The sequence below is a fragment of the Corvus kubaryi genome, unplaced genomic scaffold, assembly GCF_017639235.1.
Source record: "Corvus kubaryi isolate FWS band 111438036 unplaced genomic scaffold, C.kubaryi_AGA036_p1.0 37392, whole genome shotgun sequence".
Classification (NCBI taxonomy): Eukaryota; Metazoa; Chordata; class Aves; order Passeriformes; family Corvidae; genus Corvus; species Corvus kubaryi.
In genome coordinates, this window is record NW_024581131.1 from 8664680 (window position 1) to 8691747 (window position 27068).

The window sequence follows — 27068 nt, forward strand, 5'->3', positions numbered from 1 at the left end:
CTCGAAACAACAACAAAATGCATCACCTCTGGAGCAGACCAGAGTTTTGGAAAGCAGCCAGATAAACTGACTGAGAACAAATAGAGAAATTCCTATTCCAAGTTTATAAACTTTAAAATCTCATGGGGTAGGTCTCCAGTGACTTGTTGCTGCTATGCAGACCAGGCAGGACATACTCTGGTAGGAGGATGTCCCCTTTCTCTTTGCTTACCTTTCTCCTTTTCAAAACAGCAGCCATTCAGACAAGTGTCTGAAGTGATGCTTCTGTCTTGATTTTTATTATTATATCTCCACTTTCAATTCCACTGCCCTGGTAAGCTCTTACTGGAAGATACCTTGTGAGCAGTTGTGAAGAGAACTTTCCACACAGGCTTCCACCAGTATCTAACCGCTTTAATTAGAAGCAAACCTATAGCAGAGAAAGTTACGTGCTGGTACCAGCCTTGCCCATCAGTCAGGCTTAACCTGTGCCAGTTCAAAGATGCTGCCTGTGGATAGCTCTAGCATGACCTATAAAGAACTTTATTTTTCTGTCTCTGTTGCAATTGCAGTAAGAAATTTTAGTAGTACACCTAATAAGATCACCTCAACACTCTATCCTAAGAAGTTCAAACCAGATTATATTATTACCAAATAACAAGCACTTTGGCTGAATTTTTCTGTCTGAGCTATCTACCTCACCATGTTATTATTTTTAAGTTGTCATCCAGAAAAAAAATGTCCAGCCTTTTTCAGCAATGGGACTAGAAGGAGAGCATTGATTTACATTAAACGAAATGGGCAAACACATCTTGGCAACTGTCTTCTTAGGAGCTAGAGTGTCCTGAAAGCTTGTTAGCCAGTTTTGGGATTTGGGGCAGGACAGCCTGTGCCTGAGAAAGTGTGGCATGTCCTATATGCTCTGGAGAGGAACCCATGACTGCTGTCAGCCAGGATCTCAGCCTGCTCTGCTGCCAGAACTGGCAGCCCAGCTCTCTCTCTCTCTCTCTCTCTTTTGTCATGTTCCTACTGGGCAATCCAGGTAAAATTACCCAAGTTTTCCTCTGCATTAGCTGCCTGACCCAACTCCCCATGACATGACATGGCATTTCAAAGGAAGCAGGAGTACAGGATGAGGAGGCTGCACTTCCCTGCAGACACATGTCCTGTAGAACTGGCTGGCAGCTAGTGCACTTGAACTCTACTGGCAGCTTGCTTTATTCCTTCTCCAGCTGATCAATACAAAGGCCAACTACTGTTCCTCCTGTAAGATGATGTGTTTGCCCAAGTAAAGGAGGTCCGTGAAGCAGGTTGGTAGGCAAAGCACTGCCACTGATCTCTGAGGGTGACAATATGAGATCCTTTTCGGGTACTTTTGTTCTGTGGTTTTTTTCAGAATTTCTTCTTGCAGGTAATTTTGATTTTCTACATATGAAACATATGTAGAAAAGATTATTATTGAGACTGCAGGTAGTTTTGACCATGGTAGACCTACTCTGAGATTAATGATGTTAGAGAGGAATGAAAGTTACTGAATCCCTTCATGTTTGTCATAGAGGCCATACTATAAGCAGTGGATGGAATAGGCAAGGAGGAAAAAATCTAATGATATAATTAAGGCAATTACACAAGTTGGTGTAGGGATTTTTTTCTTCTCTCCTCCCCCCGCCTAAAAATCTCAATGGATGCTTGAAAAATATCTCCTGATTATCTTAATTGAAGAAATTCTTATATTTAAACATCATAATCCTCTTTTTACATTTCCAAAGTGCTCAGCCCTCTCAGCAGTTTCTTGGAAGCTCACACAAAGATACCTCTTTCATTTGTGACTCTGTTCTTAAAGAGAGAAGGGGACCCTGTTGGGAGGTTATGTCCTTTCGTCCAGAACACTGAGTCCCAATTTTATTACTCCTTTGTCCTTCTGAATAGACCCTGAACAGATGAGATTTTACCTCTTGTACTCTGCACAGCTCAAGTGCATGTAGGTGAAGGAGGAAATTAGATCAAAGCTTCTATTTTGCTAAGTCTATGTTCTCTGTATGTACAAGGCACAAAGACAGTCTCTGCCCTGAGGAGCACTGGAAGCCACTCTGAAGAAAGGTCACACCCCTTTTGTCTGCAAATTTTTCCCTGAGTTCAAGTATCTTTGCAAAATTCACAAAACTGTAAGGCTACTGCACTGTGCTCTTTGCGGAGCAACTGCAACTGCACTGAGTGAAAATGGTGGTGCATGTTTCCTTAGGTGTCCACATGGAATACATTGTAACAGGGCCTAGGAGCGGCAGCTTTGAGTTGAGTTCCGAGTAAGTTTTGGCTAAGAGGATTGTGTTAACAGACTTGACAGAAAAAACCTTCTGGGGCTGAATTCCTGGGTTCTGAGATGACTTTTCTTCTACTAATGAGAGAAGTAAGATGTCCATTTTGGCACTGTTGCACTGGAATTGCTGTAGTCATGCTACTTTCTCCCTGACAGTTGCCCAGTTCTGACCAGTGAAATAGAGCAGCTACTCACAAACCTGGTCCCACTGCTTACCTGTGGGTAATGTGGACAGCAGCCTCTCTAAGTTTCAGTTCATTGTCACATCTCACCTCACATCTTATACGAATGTCTTTTGACTGAGAAGTCTGAGGTCACAGGGTCCAGAAGACATTCTGTGGCCTCTGCAAGTTCCTGCTCTTCTTCCAGAGGAGAATCTGAGACTGTGCATTTGTAGGACACGTTGAAATGCCTGCATGAGGAAAGATGAACACAGTATATAGGCACTGGGTGGAAACTCCCCTTTAGGGACTGGGATAAAGGGAAAAAGGTTTCAGAGTGCTCATCATGTTTTGTGCTGAGCGATTTGGGAATATTGGAGTCAATACAGGAACTTAGTTGTAGAAAGAGTATTGGTAATCTTCTTTCTCTGGCAGATTCTCCTTTCCACAGAGAAGAAGAATATTTTGTAGTTTACCCGCAGGATCTTCCGGATCATGAGACTGCCTGTCTCTTCAGGCGTCCTAGGTAACAGTGAAGACCTGTGGGATTTTTGCTTTATTTCTGGGGCTACATCAGGACATGGAGCCTGCATTGCCCCTAAACCTTTGGGGATGGTCCTGGCTACTCATTATAAAATGCTAAATATGTGCTTGTATCTCCCTAGGACGTTTGTGTTGCCATCAAATGCAATTAATTGATATATCTAAAGGAAATGTTTTACTGTATGAAAATGTTAAGGGGAAAAAAATACTTCTTGTTCATGTGCCAGTGGTATGTGTGTGGTCTTAGTATCAAGGTCTGAACTTTGAGAACACAGTGATTTTCTTTGCTATGTACATACAGGAATGTGCGGGTAATATTTAATTAATTGAAGTACAAGGGACAAGCCAAAGTGGAAAAATGTGTGGAGAATATTGTATTTTGATGTCTCTCAAAAGATGTCCTATTTGAGAGGTGTGAATTTATGCATTTCATTTCAGGCTCCTGTTCAGAATGAATATTTATCAGGATTAGCAGCCTCTTCTTCATGAGAGGTATCAAACCAGGCTGCCAGCGTTTTGTTCTCTGGTTTAAGACTCATTCTGTCAACTCAATACACTTTTTAAAAACTTCCTATTTATTTATGTGATGCCAATTATCTGCTGAGGTCTGTAGACACAGGCTAGATAGAAAAAGATGGTCATTCACTTTACTGTATTCAGGAATGGTTTGATCCTGTAAGCAGAATGACTCCTAATTTGCCTCTGGCATTACAGATTCCCCTCTGTCAATCTAGCGAAAAAGAGTTTTAGTTTGGCATTGACCCCGTGCTTTCATTTCCACAAATACCAGGACAGAAACATATTTCTCAAAGTCCTTTGTTTAGAGATAAAGGCAATAAATTTAAATTATGTTTCCTAGTCTTGAATATTCTGCTTTACATGGGGAGCCGCGAAATAAAGGATAAGAGAAAACTCTTTGTTTATCCATATCAGTCACTCTGATGAAACCAGAAAATCAGTGATGATATTAAACTTCATGTCCCTGGACCTTTGTGACCCTGCATAGAACATACTCTGACAAGGAGGAGAATCAGTTTAATAAGCTTTACATTTAGGAGCATGCTGAATCTGTAACTGCTACATAGTTTTTGAACACGATTTGTTTTGTTCATTATTTTTGCTCGGTGTGTTGTCAAAGTTGTGACAATCTAAGGACATCATAAATCCAAAGTCTGTAGAGGTAATGTTTTGCATTAAACCAGCAGATAGAGCTGGAAAAGAAGAGGACGCTTTCAAACACTCAGTCGGCACTTAATTATGACTTGTGTGCCCAAAAGCCTCTCTGCTTCTCCGAGCTCTACTGTTTGGTCTTATCTGAGATTGTCTGTCTGATCACAAACCCTGGTACTTACAGAGCACAGGAATCTTGCTGGTTTCTGCTGGCTAAGGTACAGCCCCTGCCTCTGCCCACTCGCTTATTTTTTTCAGGAACAAATGAACAAAATGGATTTTTCACCAAACAATTTTTTGTAGGTAAGGTAGGAAGCCTTGAAGCAGTGAAGGAATGGCACAGTTTTGTTGGGAAAATACTCCTCCACCCTGCTGCTGCAACTGTTTAAAACTACTTTTCACCACGAGCCCATTTTTTAATATTAGTTTTTGAAACCTTCCCGAGTAAAATCAAATTACTTTAATCAAATTTCTTTTTATTTTTTGTAGCCAAATTGTTAGGAACTGAGATAAGAAGTTTGGAAATGGCCATTATCTGGTAATTGACCATGTCAGTTTAGTTAAGCCTCTGCAGCTTTAGCTTATCTCACCTCTGTATCCCCCAGTCTCAAGTCATACATTAATTCCTAGATGGTATTTTTTTTCCAGAATATTTTCTTCTTTGCTTCCCAGAATATCCTATAGGACTCTATGTTTGGTGATGTTCCTCTGAGTAGGAACAGAGACGCAGAAGTACCCTGAAGCACTGGTATATTATGGATTCTGTCAGGTTACAGGGGTTTGCATTCTTCTGGGTCTGTTGGCAGATCTGTGCTGTATCCCAGGAACTGTGAGTGCTGCATTCCTAGAGGGTCCTCATCCTTTTTCCAGAGGATGATTCGCTCAAGGAAGGGGAGAATGAGTTTCAGGGTGAAACTCTCCCGTTGAAGGCACAACCCTGTGTGGACTCAGTTCTGAGGCCACGTCCAAGAGTACAGCCAAAGTCCAGTTATGTGTTTCAGCTGCACTTTATCTGCAGCCAGGCAGTCCTTTGAGGACAAACAGTGTAGACTTTATGAAAAGACATTTTTCTTCCTAAGATCTGCAGGTAACCTGGAGAGGCAAAAATCTATATTCAGCAGCAGCAGTATTGATAAACTGTCTGGCAGGAGGACCAGAATGCTTTCCACCTCGAGAACCTGCAGGAAACAGTGGCTCCTGCTTCTCTGTGGTGCTGACTGGATTCCATGTCCCTGTGGCAGATCTGATCAGCAGAAACCTAAGGACAACCCAGCACCTGCCTTCAATGAGCTGGCCTTGCTCAAACCTGAAATAAAAGAACATATGGCTTACTCTTCTTTTGCTTGTATCAGCATTAAATATGTTCATAAATGCCACTAAGTATCCTGGTTGATAAGCCATGACATGAGTAATAATGCAGGAAGTTGTGCAATCACACTTAGATGCCCACATATTGCCAGTGGTTACAAAGGGCGAAAAGCCAAATGTCTTCAGCCACTTAATACACAATTTCTGGTGTATTGTACATAAAATTCTTGAGTGCTGCTGTGAAGGAGTGCTTTATCATCTTTATAACTCAGATGACAAATAGAGACACCCAGCTATTCAATGCTCCCCTATCGTGCAGTATATATATGGCCTCCTGGCTGCCAAGGCATTGTTGACTCATATTCAACTTGCCATCAGCCAGGACCACCACGTCCCTTTGAGTGGTGCTACTCTTCAGTGTCTTGTTCCCCAGTCTGTCCATACATCCCTGGTTGCCCCATCCCTGGTGCAGAATTCAGCAATTGCCCTTGTTAAACTTCATCCAGTTGATGATTGCCCAGAGTGAAGGAATTTTGCAGGGTGCAGCAAGATTAACACCTCCAACTAACTGGGTTTCTTTTTATTCCTCCAAAATAGGCATGTCACCTAATAACCACCTTCCATTAGTAAACTTGTCCTTAGAGCTAGCACTATATACAAAATCCTGCCATGGCCCAGTGTTGTCCTCAGTTATGTTAAGGTAGGTTTCTGCATCTGTCCTAGAATATGTTTTTCTTTCTGTTTCCTGATGGGGAGATGTTATGCTTTCATACTTTTTTTATTGCCTGCTCACTTTGGTTGTAAGTATTGGGTAGGTAATATTTGAGTTGGATAAACTATCATCCAAAATCCACTTAAAGCTGAATTTTATACTTCATGCACCTGAAGTAAATCTCCTGTGACACCTCTGGTTCTATAGTTTTGGTCTGAATCAAAACCACAAAGATGTTTAAGAGAAACTGTGGTTGTGGGAAGGAGAGGAGAAGCCTATCCAAACATTTTGGAAATGTACAGTTTGTATTTTCCTTGAAAACTTAAAAAACCTGTGATGTGGTTTCTGTGTTTTCTCCCAGACAGCTTTGACTTTTCCACATTAATCATTTTACTCATGAATTTGTTTTCCTTTGTCTTCCCCTCAGCAAAAGCTTAATGAAACCCTTGCTGTTTGTAGTTTCAGTATTTGTTGCAAGGTGAGGAAAATTGCCCCATTTACATCAGAAAGCAACCCAAGTGCTGCATACACAGGTACGAGTCAGGGCTTCAGGTTTCCAAGCCAGAGCTGTGGAGCCTGTTCTTCACATGGGGCTCCCAAATTTATGTTTAAATTAGTGTTAAACCGCTAAAATGACTGTGCATATGCTTGAATATCTGTAGTCTTAGTGTGGAATTTAAACAAATTTTCATGCAGTCAATTAAATTTCTATAGGCAGGGTAAGTACCTCTTGTGCATAGCACTGTATAGGTGCTTGGGAAGAGAACAAGAGAGTTTGCAGTTCGATATCAGTATTGCCTGAAGGCTTATATATTTCAACTGGAAGCTTATCATCTCAATAGATGTATTTTAATTCACATAATTCTTTTAACTCGGTCCTCCAAAACTCAGCGCTGCCGAAATTCAGTTCATTGGACATTCAGTTCACTGGTATTACAGCAGTAAAAGTTGTAAGAAACTCAAATTTGAAAGAGCCCAGCAAGCCTGCACCAGAACTTTAACTTTTCTTAATGCTCTAGGGAGAGGTTAATTCTGCTCAATCACCTTTTATTCACCTGCAGCATTAAAGGAACTGCAGACACTTTAGTATCTGAATTGAAAGGTTGTTGAGTCACCATTATATCTCTGTAGTCTTTGTTCGCTTGCTATTTTGCAGCTGCTTTTACCATTATTCACTGAGTTGCCGCAGAAATCTCTGATAGTGGTACTAAGAGATTTTTATTTCTCTAGCAGTGGGAAATAAAGTGCTAATCCAAATCATTACTGCTAGCACCAGGGGGCTTTGCATTTAAAGTGCAGGTTGTACAGCAGAATTTGTAGCAGCAAGTGACTGTCTCCAGGCGTTTGGGAGCATATACTGGGTTATGTGTGTGAAGGTCTCTGCGATTTTGAATCAGACTTTATAGGACTTGCATGAAATATGCCTTGTCTGGGACTTGACCCCTTGACTACTGCCATATTATAAGTCATTAATAACTTGGTAAGTATTTTGTCACAGCTTTACAGTTCTGCTATATGAGCTGAGCTGGATTTCCTCTTATGTGCAAGCTGTAATTTGTGAGTAGCGCCAGATTAAGTTGCACTGTCCTGCTCATCTCTCAGAGGATGTCATGGAAGAGTACTATATATCTCTATGCAGTATATTATATTATATTATATTGTATTTTGTGGAAAGGTATATAAGAAAGGCAAGTATGTCATGGATCCTGAAGTACCTTCTGCACTTTGGAATGGTACACAGACTGGAGTGCCAAGGAAAGCCAGAATAGGTGTTTGTTACCTTTACCATACTACATCTGAGTAGAAACCCCAGGGTCATAGGTTTTGGGTCATGAATGGGTTTGCCATGTGGGCCACTGGGTTTCCAGTACAGAGTCATGGGCTCAGCTCTTCCTATATAATCACATACGCTGCACCAAGGCCCCTATAAATTGCTACACCATAAAAAAATCAGTAAAATAAAATAGTCTGAGAGGACTTTCCCAGCCTGACTGAAATAGTGAGGACAAGCTTATCCTTTATTCTGTTCTTCTTCCCAGTGTGTATGAAGAGAGGAGCAAACCAGAGCAGCTGTTTGCTACACCAGGTCTCCCAGTTACCTACATGGCTGCAGGGAACCATAGCAGCAGGGTTACACAGTAAGTTCAAAAGATACTTTAAGCCATTTTTTCCTGTTCAGATAAGTAATATTGGATAAAAAAGACACCATTGTGATCTAGGAGTTTGATAATTAGTGTATTTCATCATCACATTTAATTTCATAATCAGTTTGTGCAACTATGAGAGCTCAGAGCATGTTGTGTCAAGTCAGACAGACCTTCTATGACCTGCTTTCTGACAAAGCAGTCAGTGGCTTATACAGGAGGTGGCCTGCTCTTTTCAAAACCAAAGGAGCAAACCGGTACATGCTTTAAATCTAGAGACTCCAGACTAATTCCACCAGTGTCCCACTAACTGGTATGTTAGGAATTTGGATTCCCTCATGCTACCCAGAACAGTTAATCAGCTATTAAGCAAATTTGCACCTGCTGTCTATAAGCAATTAATGATGCACAGGATTACTCTTTTTATTGCTCAAAAGGGAAGGAAAATGATTTTTAGAATGGTTTGTGGGTTTGGAGGAGAGGTAGAAGAAACAAGTATTTTGTGTATTTTCCTCTCCATTCAAGTAAGTCCAGTGATGTGATTCTTGCAATGGTGCTTGCAACTGAAGCTCGAGTGTCTCTGTGAAGAGACTTCACAGAGCAAAGTCAAAGCAATGAAATGGATTGCACAACTGGATCTCACTTGTGCTCTCCTCTGAGTTCAGAATTAAAATGAACTACAAACAAATGTAACAGTGTTTCCCTTATCCATTTTTCCTGTGAGAAAGTGGAATAAGAAAGGCACACAGCATAATAATGAAAAGAAAGCCATGTTTTTAGAATTCTATCAGTCACAGCCAGCAGTCTGGTGAATAGTCTCAGAGAAGGGGGTTGATTTCTAAGAACCCAGCTGGTTTTTCACTTGTCCACGGGCTTTGTGTTTTACTCTGTATCTCAGGTCTTTTGCAAGCCTTTCCCTCCTACAAGGGTGAAAAATAGTGGGGTGAGTGAATCTACACAGCCAGATTTCTGTCCTTGCCATGATGGATGGTGAGAAATCAGCACCAAGAGGAGGAAATAATCTGCATTGTCATAGTTCATGTAAATGCTTGAATAACAATAATAAAATCATCTGTAAGCAAAGGTGTCTTAATGTAATGTCTTTCACACTGCTGCCCACAAGGCTTCAGCGGGCCTAAAAGGTGGTCTGAGCTTGAAGTGATCAGAGCTGTGCTGAACTATTCTGTACATGTTCAGTTTCTTAGTTATGCAAAGCATGTTAAATTGCATGTCTGCTTTGGTTTATGTGCCATAATCCCTTTCCAGATTGTCCAAGTACTTAGCAATCAATGCCTGCTTAGTGCAGTTCCATCACTCCGTTTTCTGGGTGAAAACAGTGGAGAGCAGGGGAAAAGGTGTTTTTCATGTGTGCTCACTGCAAGAATTCCAGTCTGCACAAATCTTGTCTGCTTGATGCAGTTACCATCACCTGATAAAAGTAATCTTAATTCCTTCTGTAACATATATGGCTTTGGAGAACACTGATTCTCTTCTGATACTTGCTTTAGACCTCTGGTTTTGTTGACTTGACTGGAGTTCGGTCTTATTGCAATGGATTGTGAGAAGAAAGAATTGTCCCTATGTGTTTTGCAGGATTTGCAGTTTAATTTAAACCTGCTATGAAAAAGAAATGGGATCTCTGAAAAGCTTGGTATCATAAAGCTTCTGGTATTTACACACCATCTGCTTCAATACACAATGGATAGCTGATCAGCTCCTTTCTGTAGCAGCAGGTAACATGGTGCTCCTGAGAATGGATAATATTGGCCCCAGTCCTCGACTAGTGTAAGAGGAAAGAAAACAGGTCTTAGAGAGGGTGTACATGTATATTCATTCTTCCTAAACTGCTGTGATCACATATTGTTGTGCAACCCAAATGCAGTAATAAAAGCATTTGGCCTGTTATCTCCTTCATGACCCAGTCATCTGTAAGGATGATGCCCTCAGCCATCAGACTACTGTAAGATCTTGTGAGCTAATGACAGCAAGAAAGACTATCCTGTTGCTAAGTGTTAGGTTCAGAAAGAATAGTTTTCCAAAGTGCTGAATCTAACACCCTTGACACTCACTCTCTCTCTCTCTTTTCTCTTCTTTTTTTTTTTCTTTCTGCCTGCAGAGCCAAAATGCAGGCAAGATACTTTTTTCCCCTGCTATTCTATTCTGGCTTTCTTTGATATATGAAATTCAGTTTTTAGAGGAGAAGCTCTTAGAAACTTGTATGGGCCACTAGGGACTGGTCACAGCAATAATGTTGTAAAACCTTCTAATCCAATTTGTGCCAAAAGATGCATGTTGTTAAAATGCCCAAACACATCTAAAAGCAGGCTGAAATGGTTCGTTCTTAGCATGTGTTATGGATCCACAGGTCCCACTAGTTTTGTCTGGCCCTGTGCTTTGACTTTTGGTTAGTTGGGAACCAGTTTTTACACTACATTCTTTTACACTACATTTTTTTGCACTACATTCTAAATGTCAAGCACATTTAGACTGGAGTGGGAAAGAAAGCTTCTCATCCTCAGATGAGATAAGTCCTTTACCAAAAGAGGTGAGAGAACAAGATACCAAAGGGTTCCAACATTGTTGTGTTTATTAAAGGAATTGTGTGCTTGAATCAAGAAGAAGCTGGCAGAGGGAAATATGAACTGGTGGACACAAAGTATTTTAAATGGCTGTGTTATGAAGGAAAAAATAGCAAATAATGTTCTTGAAGTCTTAGGTGTTTGTGGGTATGGGTTCTTCTGTGGGCAGATTTACTCTCAATTTTATAGCTATAAACCTAAGGAAATCCAGCTAGATGGCAACCCATTGGTCACTAGTATTACATATCACCTGTGCTCAGTCTGAGGTATTTTTCCTTAAAAATGAGGAAATTAACAAGCACAAGAATGTGAGAAACATTGTATATGATTCTTCCCACTACTTTCTATTTTTAATCCTTTTTTTTTTTAGTATCTCCATCCTCTTATCTGCTTACAGAATCATATGTGCTCAAGTCCATCTGCTAAGGTTGCATCTGAGAAAAAATGGGGACTCATTTGAAGCACATCTGATGTGTCATTTAGGAATCTTTTCTTCTTGACTAATGTCAGCTCGTCAGCAATATTTAAGCTGCAAGCTTATAAGCTGACCTGCTGAAGGGCTCTTTCTAGTTCTTTTTTCCCCAGATTCCTGCTGGACTTTTAGAATGCCTTGCTGTTCTGCACTGAACAGCCTACTTTGTTCTTAGTTTCCCCAAGGAAACTGGTAGCATTTATAGACCATCAATCCAGCCTAGACTCAGGAGGGATGCACACCTTTCTGAGGACCCACTCGCTTCACGTGGATGAAATCTTGGAGATCTTTGACTTGTGGATAGACTGAATTGAATGCTGTGGTGAGAATGAGCTGGGGAAGGTATCCGTGGGATGGAGCAAATGCAGATCTTCCCGCGCTATCCTTGTGGGACTCTTGCTCTCGTACCATATGTTTTAATGCCATTTTGACCAGGGAGGAGGAAGGAGTGCTAACTTCTTAGAAGCCAGTGATGGAGTGCTGCCTCCGCAGAGCAGCCCTGCTACACTTGTTGGTGCTAATTAGTTTGTATCTGTTGAGCTTCCTTATGACACAGTCTGTTGTAATTAACACCTCCCCGTAGATTGCTGCTGAACTCCAGAAATCTCATTCATTTGTGACACACATTTCACCATCCCAGGGAGACAAATTTATTTTGTTGACAAAGGTGCTTATAATACTATCAGACTGCAATTTAATGTGTGTCTCAGAGATGGAGAGAGGTGACAAGACAGCCTGAGTGGGAGAATGAGTTAAAAATAACACTCAGAATTGCAGCTGTAGTTTGTCTACCAGGCTGAATTGTTGAGCCCCAGACCATATACTACTTTATTGGCTACAGACAATTATGGTTAGCGTTTATTCCTCTATCTCTGCCTCTTTACTCTACGTAGTAACATAAAAAGATACAATAGATACAATTGCTAGAATGAGAAGCTCAGAAATTATATACATATCCTATGTATATATTTATAGCTAAGCACACTATACACAGATCTCTGTGTCTCTCTATAGTCTATACATACAGTTTGCTTTAAAAAGTACAAAAATCAGGAGCTATACATAAGTTAAATATAAGCCTTGCAAATAGAATACAGCTGAAACTACTGCAAAATTTGGATCAGAGGCAGCAGCACCTAGGGACCTTACAACTGGTTTTAGAAATAATTTGCGACTAAATATATGAGACTTTTTTTACTTGGGCTGTGGCACCTGTCAGTGAGGCTGGCTGCTGCAGCAGAGAAAGGAGTCTGACTCCATATGTACAATGAAACAGCGTTGGACAAGGAGACTTGTGCTATTTCCAACGTAGAAAAGAACTCTGGAAATTCTGGAAAGCCTCCCCCTGCCACCATAACTCCTCCTGCACTCACAGCATAGCCACAGTCTATGCAGGCTGAAGCCTATCTGAAAGTGGGAAGTGCTGGCCAAGTGTGGGGGCATTTGGTTCCTTCTGCTAGGAGGAGGCACCAGCTAGAAGGCACCACCCTTCTAGTTTACATGATCTCCTCTATGTGAAAGTCTGTATTTTATAGTTACAACCACTGAAGTCAGGAGTTTGTATGGCTGTTAGCATGAGTCCTTCCTGAGATTGGCTTTTCCTTCTCTGCATCTTATATTGCTCCCTTCCAAGTGGCTTTATGTTTTACTCCTGTTCTGTAGCATGACAACAGCTCCTCTGGAAATGCAAAAAGCAATTTTTCTCCCTTAATGGCTAACTCAGAATGACTTGACTTTTGCCATTTCTCTTCAATCCTCTCTGCAACATAACAAATAGCTCATCTCATAGCGTGGTTCCCTCTAGCTGTGTTGGCAGTACTTCTGTACTGTCGTATGCCAGAAACTATACTTTCTTACCACATTCTCATTTTCTTGGGTCCAGTTAGTAATTATTCTAAGCATCACATACATCCCTGAGAAGGCTGAAGAGACCAGAGTAAAATTGGCAAGGACAAAACGAGGCCTGAACACCCTGGTGCAACATGTGGTGTAGGAAAGCTTGCATGGAATTCTCTGAATTTTTCTGATATTGATCTCTAATTCTGTTTTTTATGGCCATGGGTCACTTTTGCAGCCCCACTAACAAAGACTTCAATTTTATATATCAAGGATGATCTCTGTTGTTAAAATAACTTCCAAAAGTGACTTTGGGCACCCATTCAAACCTGGACTGCCTTTGGGGAGTCCAAGCCAAGGTAAAGCTGTCTTCCTCACAATAATGAGATGTTAACAGGATCCCAGCAGAAGAATAAATCATGAACCAGAACAATCTGCTCACCTTACACAGACTGGTACTGAGTAAATAGCTTAGCTTTGCCACTGGGGAGTGGTTATCCATTGACTTCCCATCTGCCCATCTTCTGTCTCAGTTTGATTAGCAATGGCTGCAGATATGGGTGGAAATGGAGATTTAACTAATTCTTAGTCAATTTAAAAGAGTTTTTGCAAAGAACACCTTTGAAGAGTGGCTGTTTAAATACGAAGCTTCCTGTTTTGAAGAAACATTTTTCTATTTCTGCTTTTCTCAAGTTTTCTTTCTGTTCAGCTTGGCTTCTGCTTAATCTAAAAGGAAAATGGTAAATTATAGCAAAAGTTGTGGAAAAGTCAAGCAGCCCAAGCACAAAATCTTCCTGGGATCATGAAAAGGCAAGTGGTTTGCTTGATTGGCAGGCTAGTACTTACCCTATGTTTTACATCTCAAAAAGCAATATTGCAACTCCACAGATTTATCTCTAAATAAGCAGTTAACAAATCAGATGCACAGAAAACAAGGTACATTCAAAATACTTTTATGCAGCCATGGCAATACAAAGCTGTAAATGCCTCCTGTCCCACACTGAGAATTTGCCCTGAACTGGAGGAATTTGATTCCTCAAACAAAGGGTCTGTACTCAGGTGTGCAGAGAGCTGAAGGCTGTTATTTCTCCTATCCAATCCATAACTGCTGCTAAAGGAAATGAAAATAAAGGCGTGCATCCAGCTTTCCTCCGGTATTCAAATCTTGCTTCAGACCTTGTATTGGCTGAATACAGCCATGCCCAAAATACCTCTGCAGTGTCTTTAAAAAGAAAATATCATCAATGTAAAAAATAAATATTTGCATAACAAATAGCAGTTAACATTGGTGACCCTTTTTTTTTTTTTGAGACCTGGGTGATCTTTTCTTGTCCTACTGAATGTGTGAGGGCTAGGAAAGTTATCTTTTAAAATCCCAGCCATAATTGTGCAGCACTCCTTGGAGTACATCGACAGCTCCTCAGGATGACTCTCAGAGATGCTGCTGACAGCAAGATATCAAACAGCAGAAGTAAGGAAGTTTGCCCTCTCCCAAAGCTTCAGGGACCGACCCATTAGCAGGGCAAGAAGAGCCAAGTGTGGGCAGCATCTGAGAAGGAAGTGGCATAAGTCACTGCTGAAAGCTTTCCTGATCCCTTGGCTGTAACCTGTCTCACTGGATCACGATCCTGTGGCTGCTGGAGGCCACCTGCTCCCATGCTCACTCAACAAACAGAGGATATATTCCTGTCTTCCTAGCTGAGTTTTTCTTTTCAGCTGCCTCCCAAAGGCTGAGTAGCTTGGGAAAGAGGAAAGTTCATTAGTTTCCCTGTTGGTGCAGAGTTTTCTGCTCTTCCCTCCCCAGGGGCTGTGTTTCACACGTAGAGTAATAAAACAGGATATTGTGGGAGAAGTTAATGGGTGGGTCAGGCCCTCTCAGTGTGAAGCCTTTTTTGATTAAAGGCTGCTGCTGAGAAACCTCTGGACTCTCACTCGCATGTGCCCTCACTAACAACACAATTAGCCCCTGAGAAAAGGGACTATAAAATGAGAGAGGTGGGAGAAAATAGGTTTGGTGTTATGTGTCCCCCAGGACCTGTGTGTCTTCTGTCTCTCCACTTTCTTTCCTAAGAATGGTTGAACTAGAGCTATTTAGCATCCTGCAGTTGATGTGGTGATATGTAGGATTTGAAGTAACTAGTGGCATATATGATACATAAGGATCTTGTGTGGTAACAAGGCAGAGACGCACAGAAGGCTGCCAGCTGCTCAGCTGTAAGACTGTGGGGACCACACTGAGCACTATGATCAGGTCAGTCTGTCATGAGGGTCTCACACAGGGGTCACAATGTAGTCAAGGCTTTGCTGCTTTTTCTTCTTCAGCTGTTGCTCTTACATGGCAAACTCACTTGAGGCTGTTGGCAGAGACCATGGGACACAAAGAGGACATCTGGGTATGTCGCTCTTCTGTGCAGTGGCTTTAAAGCCACACTAGAACACTCCTTCCCTTTTGCCCCTCCTCCTTTCCCTTCCCCTATTTTCTCTCTCCCTTTTGCCAGGATCTCAGTGGTTGGGGATGCCTTTATTCCTTTCCTCTCAGGCAGCTGTCTCAGCGCCCTTACTCCACAGACTTCCCTGCCGGCAAACTTTTTGTTGCTGGGTAAGTTTTCTGTTGTTAACACAACATCTTGTCACTGTTTCCTGTTTTCACCCTCTTAGAAATGAACTAAAAATGCATAATTTGGTTTCTTATTATCTTTCTTCAAATATCTGCTTTCTTAGATTTTTTTTTCTCAAGCTCCCACTTTTGCTTGTCCATTAGCAAGTAAGTGCTTATTAGAAATGTGTTCCTTCTTGTGTACTGTTTCCCAGACTTATTGGGATATGTAGTGTCAGAAATATTCCTCAGATACCCATTCTTAGGAGTTGGTTTGTGTCAGCTGAATAACACTTCTGAACTAAAAGCAATTCTCCTCCTCTTAAATTCCCCCAGGATGGGGGGAAAGGGGAAGCCCTCCGTGGTCTGAAAGTGATATACAGTGATAACCACCTGCATTTCTTGCACAAAGCACCTGCCCAATGATTACTGACCCAAAGCTCTTAATATTTTACTGAGGTCCAAATTATGACTCATGCATTTGCATCAAACCTTTTATTGTAAGCCCCGTTTTCTGATAGAGGCTCAGGAAAACCAGTATTTCATTTTCATTATGCTTTTCTTGCAGTTGAAAGTGGAAGGAAAAGTTATGGCTGTATTTTACACAAAGAAGATGCCAGGTTTGGGTTTCTTGTTCACACTTGCCTGTGTGAACAAGTTTCTTTCTGAAAGATATCTTCAGCTCCCTTTTCCAGATGGAAAGGTAGGAACCTTTGAAATGTATTTAAGACCAAACAGGAATGCCTCAAATTTAAGAAGGGAGCTGAATGCCCTTTCTGAATTCAAGTTGGTGGCAGGACTGCAGGTGCCAGGTCACCACACTGTCATTTGGATACAAATCCTCTTGCTACAGTAGGTATTACTCTTCCTGTGACATCTCACCTCCCACCTCTGTCTAGCAGCATTCTTCTTATCCCTTCCTGTGTCTTCCCTGCTCCCCTGTCTGAAGACGATATTAGACACTCTCTAGGAAGCAGCTTCTCTCGGTCAGGTCTCTGTGTCTTATCTAAAAGATAACAGCTTGTAACTCCCTCCTGTTATTGCCTTGGTCCTTGGCTTAGGGCTGAGTGGAAGGACATGGGTGTCACCTACTGTGCTCCTCCTTCACTGCTCTGGTTTCTCCTCAGCCAGCCCTTTCAAAGTGCAACTGGGCTGGACCCTGTCACCTCTGTGAGACTCGATGGCTCACAGGGAGCGTGGTTTGGCATCATGGGCCGCTGCTGGGGCTGAGATCTACTGCCTCTGCAGTGCCCCAAGGACAGCCTCCCAGATGGTTTGGGCAGGAGAGGTTATGGGGAGGAGATGTGGAAGGTGGGTGTGCCCTAACAAAGTGACCTACTTCTGACCAACCTGCCAGCATGTCTGCAACTCCCACTGCTAAAACAACAGACTCCAGCCAGGAAAAGCCTCCCAGAGCTGCTGTTGGGTTTACTTAATAAGAGGAACTGCCTGGGTTTCTTGCCCCCTCCTCTTCCTGGAGTTTTACTGCTTGAGAAGAAGCTGCTGGAATTTGGAGAAAAGCAATTAACGAAGGAGTTGGGATTTTTGACTGACATAGTAATTACGCTGGAAAATGTAATTTTCCCTGCATATTAGAGATGGGATTATTTCAAGGAGATCTTATTAATGTGCTGTTCACCAACAAAGAGCCCAGTAACCTCTGTCTTAATAAGATTAGCATGGGGGTCATAATGCAGGAGGCTGCTAGGGTGATATATTCAAGGTTTTGTCCTAAAGAAATAAATTATCTCCTCCTGTCTGGTGAGGGCATACAGGAGTTGATTTCATTTAAAAGACATATACTCATTTTCTGATAGCTAGTGGATAACCTGTGCCCAAATTCCTTTGTCCAGATGCTGTACATCAGCAGCGAAATCCCACGGTTCAGGGGGGAGCCTGGAGCAGAGGTCAGAGCAGCTGAGAATGAGCAGGCAGGTAGATCCTCTGGCATCCCTTCTTAGATCAGTGACTTCCTCCTGTAAGCATGACCCTCTACTGTCTGCTTCTCTTTCTCCCTCTAAAACATGTGGATAATAATTGTCCACAAGTCATCTAAGATTAATGGCTGTTTGTGCAGTGCTCCAGCTCCCATGGAGCAAGGTCTGCACCCCTCGTCACGGACTACAGCTACTGCCATCATGTATGACCTGTTGTGCTCTGAAGGGACAGGAAATGGGAATACAGAGGGATGGAAAGAGGTGCTGTCGGTTTGGTTGTAGTTTGAGCAACATGTGAAAATTCAGGCTTTTCTGGGACACCATGATGCAGATGCTTTTTCTGGTTACACTAGATTTCTTCCACACCCTGCTGATGGCTGTGGGGTGTTTTTGGGTAAGCCAGAGAGTGACACTGCTAAAAGCATTTCCAGGCAGCTTTCTCCTTCCTGACTCTGCTCACATCTGTCCACCATCTGTTTTGATTTTGCCTCTGTTGTGCTACATGTAAACATCCTCTTGAAATGTTCAGGGCACGGAAAGTTTGGGAGTTCCTCCCTCCCAGCATGGGATGTGAGGTGCAGCCTCTGGCTGCTGCATTAAACATGGGAGATGCTGCCCAGTGCCATAGAGGAAAACCAGCTGGTATTTATTATTGACACTGTTGGTCTGTGGGAATCTCAGTTATGGGTCAGGGATCCCTGTCACTGGGCTAAATGTGCAAACAACAACAGAGTGTAGTCCACACTGTCCTGTGGTAACCTTTCCATAGCAAGCTCTACCACCATCCAGGAATATTTTTAAAGTTAAAACCACGAGTTAACTCTACCCCAAAAAGGGAGATATGTCAGATGGTAGAGTCTTCAATGTCACTACTGATTTTTACCTGAATGGCACTGATGTATTGTAATAGAGTGCAGTGGTGTTAAACCCCTTGATAGCTTACCTGGGAAACCCAGGACATCTCATGCATACAAGTTGTGTGCTTAACTGCCTTAGCATTCAAATAAATAAATGAAGCGTTGCTTATCCTCTTGATTTCTTGATATCTCATTTACCTTTCAGACAGTATGCAGAAATAGGGGTAGGGAAAGGCTACTTCAAATCTGTGTGGGCTGAAAGTTTGCTCAGCCCAGTGTAGTGAGCTGCAGTTGGGAAGTATATTTCGATGCCGTTTCAGTTTGCTTATGAGCTAGATAGCGCCAACTTGTAACATTATGTTTATTATTCTTATAAAATCACAGGTGCAATAAATTGCAGAGTCATAAAGCTTTCACTTCTGGGGCATACACTGGTCATGTCTGAAGGTATTTGTGCAAGGGGAAGGTATTTGTACCCAGGGGAAAGGTAGCATGTCTGAGAACATTGCTTTGGTGGACTTGGTGAAAATTTAGAATACAAGGTTGTCCCTATATCAAAGAAATGCTTTTTGAAAGGCATCTTATTTGACTTAAATATCTTACAGTCTAAACAGATAAGCATGTTAGTGATAAGGCAGAAGAGCTCGGAGGTGAGCAGAGGAGGACTGGCAGTGCTCGTTAGTGCCACAGTTACATTTCTTGGGCAAGGGATAGTAATAGGTTCTCTTTTTCCTCAAAACACCTTTCTTAAAGGCCACAATGAGTTATCAATTAAGTGAAGCAGTTGTATAGCTGAAAAACATCAACTCTTTTAAGAGTTTTTTTAATATACTCTGTGTCTCAGTGGAGTTGCAAATAGGATTTTCATATTTCTCAACAGGGAAATCATGGAAAGAGTTCTTCCGGCCACACAGATTACTTTCTTTTAGCCAGTTGCAGGCATAACAGAATCTCAGTTATGCTGTACTATCTGCTCATCCTCTCTTTGTTAAAGCAGACTAAATATAAAAGACTGATGATCAGGGGGTTCATTGGTGATAGTGGAAGGAATTGATAGACAGTACCGTTTCTCACCATTCCTAAACCTCAGTTACAGATTTTGGAGGTTCTCACTTTCTTCCTCCTAAAATATTGCTGTTGTGTCTGTTTTCACAGAAGTCTCACTTGCCAAATGCAATTGCATTTTCAGTGTAGGTAAACCAGGTCAGAGTCAGTATCAGCAGAGGTAACACTCCCCTTTAGTAAGTAAACAGAAACACTGAACATGTTTCTTTCCACTGAAAGCTGTATACATTGCTTCATCATCTGCTCAAATACTGGAGTGTTATTTATGTCTTAACTTATGATTTCAATGCTAAGGAAAATTAATTCCCCTGCTCTTTGTTAAGCAATGCTTCTTTAGAATAAAGAGGGTGTAAAGGCTCCACTGGATTGCAATCCTAAGAAGTCAGTAAAAGCGAATAGCATGATTTCAGTGAGCTACCACATGTTAATGTTACGAGGGGCGGCCAGATCATCCTGATGTCCTCAGAAGTCAAAGCTGGGAATTTTATCTGGTGCTGCTGCACTGGACCTTTGTTCAGCCAAGGCATACCTACCCAGCAGGATCTCTGCATGGGACACAGGGTTTGAGATACCTCTTCAAATGCATTCTAGCCTGGTCAGAACCAGAAGAGTGGTTGATTGGTAATGCAGGATGGGAGCGGCTGAACCATCTCGTAAGACAAATGATGTACCGAACTGCCTGACTGCCTTCTGCTCTCAGGGTCCTCTGTGAGTAACACTAGCAGCCACATCACCCTGGTCTCCTTTGGGTTTAACCCTTTTTGGGGCTTTCACAGTATCACTTTTTTGCCTGTCAAGCGCTTTGGAGACAGTACTTCTATCGTCTGTGTCTCGTGTATCGTTGGATGTTCTCCTGTCAGGGTTTTACTGCCTGCTTGTATGCAACAAAGCAGAGGGAAGGCTGTTACTGGAAGGATACATGTTTAGTGTTTAGATTTTTTTTCCACTGGTTTGTTTTACTGTCACAGTGAGACAGATTTGGGGGAAAATGTGCAAAATGTGTACTCAGCTACTGTTGTAGTTGGGTTGTAACATTGTAGAATATTCTTGCGTTTGAAAGACAGAACTTTTCGGACTATTCTAATTTGACATCCAACCTCCATATCTGGCAGGATTTCCAAGTCGACTTTTTTCTTTTTAAAAGTTTCTAATAATTTCCTTTTTAGCAGTTTGACTCTGCAACATTTGCAGTTTTAGTGTGATACGCTACTCTTGGTGCTTGTCTGTGGTGAAGTCTGGCACTGTGCATTTTTTTTTGTTGCACTTAGGAAGGAGCCTCTCTTGCTTGCACTTCGTTTGCCTCAGTAGTGGTGCTGGCCTCTGAAAGAGGGAAAATTGTGTCTTGCAAAGATAGTCTGACCAAAACCCGAGAATATTACAATTCTCCCTTTGCATCCAAAAGCTGGGCACAGACAACAGGAGAAATATATCTCAGTGTGGAAGCCCCACAGTTTGGGTTTAGCTGGGCACATGGGCCATTTCTGGAAAGGTTATGCCTGTTAGCCTCTGCCAAGGTGGAGTGTAAAGTCAGGCTCAGGTTCTTCTCACTGACTTGGGTCTTCAGAAATGGAACAGGGCAGCTTCCTGGCTGTATTTCAGAACACGGTGAGAGAACTGTGTGACTTGTTGTTTTCTTTTATGATGGGTTTGGAAGCCAGCAGAAAAAAACTCAAAGCAGGGTACCCTTCTCATGAATTCACTAGAGCAGTAATTTTGTATATTATTGAGCAATAGCAGCCAGTCCACAGCCTGCAAATGAATTTCTTGGTTGCTTTCTAGCTCCCTTTTTAGAAACATACAACAGTCTTTTTGGGCCTGATATACAGCTTGTGTGGAATGTGACTATTTTTTACAAAACATTTATATTGAAGCAAAGTGAAAGCACAAAAGCAGAGCTTCTGAATGAGAGCCTTTTTTCTATTAGCACATTCTAACAAATATGAGGTGTTTTCAAGCTAGCTTACCAAGTTCTTGTGAAACTGATTGCAAAAGGAATCATATTTTAAAAGCACATAGGAACAATTTCTTCCTTGTCATCTATTTCCAAAAGCAGCTTAAAACACAAACATCACTAGTTTTCATAGAAACTTAACGACACTTGATTACAAAGATTGCTTTTGTGTACGAGAGCTCAAACCTATCTGTTCCTAGCCTCTGAACTTTTAATTTTTTAAATAAAATTTCTGAGGTTATAAATGTTATTGTTGTGAAAGCATTCTCAGGAGGATCATCTTAAGACAGCACCAGCAAATGGTTCTTCTCATTTCAAGTGCAAAAAGTAGAGTTTCTAGATCTTTTTCAGTTTATAGGGCAAGCTTACAATGTAACTCCACCACCCTGCTGTGGCCTGTCTGTGTTAAAAAAGGAGTTTTTTATTACAGGGAGAAGGTAAGGGACAGCATAAGCGGAGTAGGAAAAAGAGATGTTTTACTGTGGATCACAGGTGTTTAATAAACCCAAAGAGGCGCACAGGAGAGCTGACTTCATGTCCTCTGTGGGGAGAGCCACAGAGCTTCTGATTTCCATAATGTGCTGAAGGCACTGAGCCAAAATTAGCACTGATGGCACTGACCAATACAACACCCGTTTTTCAGTAGTGCTGCACTCATTTACTTCAACAACTCCCAGGTGCTCTGCTTCCTGTTGGGCATTTTTGCCCTGAGTTGTTGTGATGAATAGCTAACTACCTGAGATGCTTTCAATCTTCCATCACAGGAATATGGAAAAACAGAATTGCCAAATGCTGACACAACTTCTGCTGGTGGTGTGATTTGGTTACAGCCGTTGCTGACTGTCATAGATATGGCATTTGCATGGGCAGTCTGAATATTTGTCCCAGGAAATATTTCTGGCCTTACTGGTCTGTACATGCACACTTGTACATTCTCTTCTCATTTTTTGCACTTAGGTGAGCTTCATAGTAACCAGTGCTTTGCCTTCAGTGAGATGAATTTGGTCTTTGCTGGATGGTTTGATGTAACAGTAGAAATAAAACTTGCATGCCTTAGGTGTCTTCTAATCCTGATTGTAGATGAACAGAGAAATGAGATTTGGGTTGAGTTACAGGTGCCTGTTCCAACTCTTAACCTTTCTGAGACTGCATAACATTTTCCAAGGGAATGGCTGAAACCTTCTCTTTTCAGATGTCTGAAAATTAGGTCGGATATGGCACTAGCAAGCATCCTGTAGGGAACATTTTAGCACTGTAAAGTGGTCTACATGGCTCAGAATCAGAGACAGAAAAAGATCCATTAAGTACAGAGCAACATTAATTGTGCGGCTGAGGTGCTAAAAACCACAAGCATTTGCATTTCTCTTTTGAGTCTTTGAAGCAGCAGCTTGCCAGTAGCTGAGTCCCTCTTAAATATATGTGACATAGCCATTTCCTTATTATCACTTTTATAGACAAGGGATCCAGTAGCACATTACTTCTTAAATATCCTGCCATTATGAAGGGATTTGCTGCTCATTGTAATAATGCCAATCATGATGAATTCATTTTGCATTCATGTAGATGTCATGAGCACTTTAGATTATTTTCTCCCCTAATTTAAATCAGTAAAGGGACACTTAAAAGCGGTATCCGTACAGCCATTGCTCTGCCAATGAGCAAAGGAAAAGCATGCCTGTAGATTCAGGCTTGCATAATCCCCTGCGCAGCGGGGAAGCTTCCTCCTGGCTAGAAATTAGCAACCAGCCCTTCTGGATTGATTGACTCTTCCTTGTGACAGCATAGACCTTAATCAATTTGTTGCACACACAACGGGCCCATCTGTGCCTGCCGAAGGCATTCCACTGTCATTTAGTGGCTGGCTCAATTTAATGGACCACTTACTGTATCAGATACCTGCTTTGAGGGTCTTTTGGAGCTGGGGAAAGGAAGGAACTCTCTGTGTTTATCAGAAGAACCATCCTCTTTCTTTTTTTGTAGTGTGCTCTGGGTGCTTCCCCTCACATAAGTGCACTTTATCTGTGAAAGGTTGGCGCTGCCATGATCAGCCTGTTGTCAGTGGATAAACTCTGTAGTTCAGTGATGCAGAATGTGTGCTCAGTGAACTGGGAGAGAGAAATAATTTGGTGGCAGATGTTTGGAGTTCAAACAGCATTGAACTTCCAAGTGCTAATGTGAATTGCAGAGTGTGTGGGGAGGGTACAGGAGGGGAAAAGCACCGGGGGGACTAGAAGGCTTGTGCAGAATGAAGAGGGCCAAAAGGAGGCATTTAAATTACTCCAGAGCTCTCCTATTTAACCCAATTAATCCTATTTAACCTCTATTGGGTCATCACACTGCAAAGGAGAACATGCAAGTTTTTACATACTATACACTCACATAATTTCCTGATTCTCTCTAAGATTTTTGAAGTTCTGAGCACTTCAGGTGGCTCTGGAAACCCACCAAAGCTATTTTGTGTATCACTGGGCACATAAGTTACTCAAGTTTCCCAACACTCTTGTAAGTCTGCTGAGAAAACAGTGGTGTTGAGGAATTAAGTCATTGAGCTGAGGGTCATTGATGAGGTAAGCTGCAGGAAAGATTGGAATGTTGAAGCCTCAGTCCCCAGATTTCTGTCCTAGATTTCCAGTCACCTCTGTTCTTTCCCCATGTCTTGGTTAGCAAGTCTGGTGCCATGTTATTGTACCAGAATGGCCCCAACTGGCCCCAAAATATCTGTGACTTCACGCCAGCACTGTAAGGTTCAGGTCTGTGTCCTGAGCACTGAGTCGTCAAATCAAGCACTCACGTATCCAGCTGGCTGGCTTCATTTTCAGAGGCTGAAAGAGGGAAAGGATGGGAAACAAAAGAACAGGAGATGCAGTTTAAACCAGAGCAGCACAAGTAGGGAAAATGCTGAGTAGAAACCCATAGACATTTTTGATAATGCAGTCACGATCTCATCATGAATAAAACAATGTGTTTCACTTGACCACTCCATCTAATAAGGATTCACCTCCACTGGATTCTATCATTTTCAAAGTAATGAAATCCCTGCATCACCTTGAAAGAGATAATTTGACCTCTGTGTTTATATGCATGTACATGACAACAATTTCTAGGGGCACCCAGTAGGTCCACTGCTACTTACATTTTTGATGCAGGAGAAAGGCTTTTTCTGGTTTATTGGTTCAGACAGCTAGCTGGGAGTCATGGGCTTGAAACCACCAGTCTTCCCCTGCTGCGATCAACACTCTTGTTCCACACCAAGAAGGCTGTCATGTGGTTCAGGCATAATCGCTTCAGACGCTGAACTGCAAGGAGGAATTCTTAATGTGAAAGGGGAGTGTGCAGATGGGGAGTGAAAGCAAAATAGCTGTTGTACTTCAGAAATAGATTCTTAGTTGATTTGGAAATATTCCTTTACGGATAAGCTCTTCCAGGTACAACTACAATTTATTGCTTTTTTTAGGTGGAAATTTATATTGGTTAATATCTGCTGCTTTGTGTCCATGCTAGAAGAGACTGGGAGGGGGGCAATAAACCTGCCCAGGTCCTGTGGTCACTTCGTCATGTAGTCTTAGCATATATGCATCTTAGCATATGGTGCCAAGACTTCCATATACCTTATTTCATAGCTGAATCCAAGGTTTATAATTTTGGGACATTATTCTCTCTGGTTTAGTAGAAATGAAGGGAGCAGATTTAGTTTGGTCATGCCCCTCCTGTTGTGTAAAGTGGCAGAGCTGTGGAGATTCATCATACAAGCTGCCATAGCTTTTGGTCCTGGATCATTTTTTAACCATTCCCAAAAAATGCCAAGTATTTCCAGTACTGAGGATCTAGCATCCTTCCTATCTCATGTTTCAGTAATTACTTCAGTTGAAGTTCAGGTAAGTTACACCTTCAGATGGAGGCTGTAAAAACCTTGGTGATTTTTTTCTTGAATAGTTTTTATGGGGTTTTTTTTGGAAGCATCCAAGAATCAAGTCCAAATTAAATTTAGGAACAGCGGCAGACTGTGCAAACATATGTGAAGTTAGAAAGGAAAGCAGTTTGTTGTGAAAGGAGACTTTAGAATTTTTCACCTTTCAGGCAGTTGTGTAGCAGCAGTGCACACTGAACCTCGAGAGATTACTGTGAGTGAGAGTGTGACTTCGGTGCTCTTTGCTGATGATTTACTTGAGATGCAGAACTCTTTTTGTGTGCAGTGCTACTCTGCTACTCTGCAAGAAAAAAAAAGGAATCCAATAAATAATAGGCCAATGTTTGCCCCATTATCTCTTAATTTAAGTTGTTCTTTGGCATCAGTACTTACAGGCATGGCATCAAAGTGCCACTCAGAAATGCTTATGGAGATTACAGCTGGGAAATTACATCCTCTCTTAAGACAAGGCCAGTGCTACGTGGGTGAAGGACAATTTCCTAAGTGCAGTGACAGCAGCACAACCATCAGTGCTGCTTCTGCCAGGAGCCATGCGTTGCCCTAGAGGCAAAACTTAATGGTGCTCAAGCCTTGCAAACTATCTCAGTGACCTGGTGGTACCAGACTGTGAAATCTGTGCAGAAGAACATTTATGGTAATTAATCCACTCTGTCCCCAAGCCACTGGTGGCAGACTGTAATATGTTTTTTGTCCAGTTTTAATCACAAGTGGATTGTATGGGAAATGAAAAAGAAGAACTGAAATCTTATATTGGATCATAGACCTGCTCTAGCTACTTCGCAGGGTTTAGTTTCAATTCCTGCCCTGGCTGTGTTCAGATGAGCCCAGCCAAAGTAAGGAGACTGCATTACAAGAGGCCTGGAGACTTTACATTTCACCACTGGAACTGGGGATGGTTTGAGGATGGAGTGTGGGAATCCTGAGCTGGCCAGTCTATCCGGAAGAACAAATGATGATGGTGAAATTAACCTGAAATACCCTGCAGAGTTTCAAGGGAAGTGTTTTTCTAAACACTTTCTAAATGATTCTCAGCTTTTAAGAAATGTGTATTTTGCAAGAAATATGTAGTAGTCACTCTTCGAACAATAAATGTAAATTACCCTCTTTAGTGAAATGCATTTTTGTATAAGAGAGAACGTTTTCCATTTTAAAGCTGCAATTACCCCTTGTTTTATCTGGTATAAAACCTTTGCATTAGCTGGCAGAGTGGCTCATTAAACCTTCTCCAGCTTGAGTGTGTGTGTGTTGGGCAGGCAAGGGCACATTTCACTGTCAGAGGTGAAGAAAGCTGTAGTGCTCCAGCTTCTTGGGAATGGCAGTTCCCACTCCAGTCCTCTCTGCCTGGAGCAGGCCCGGAGAAAATTTTGCTTCAGAGGGAGGCTACCACCCTGGTCTCCATGCCAGGATTGTGCCACTGAGTTACAGCATATTATCAAGAAAGGGGGTTTATCTGCTTTAAGACATCTGGATGCTGAGTTCCAATTAAAAATAGAAGGGTAAAGACATCCATATT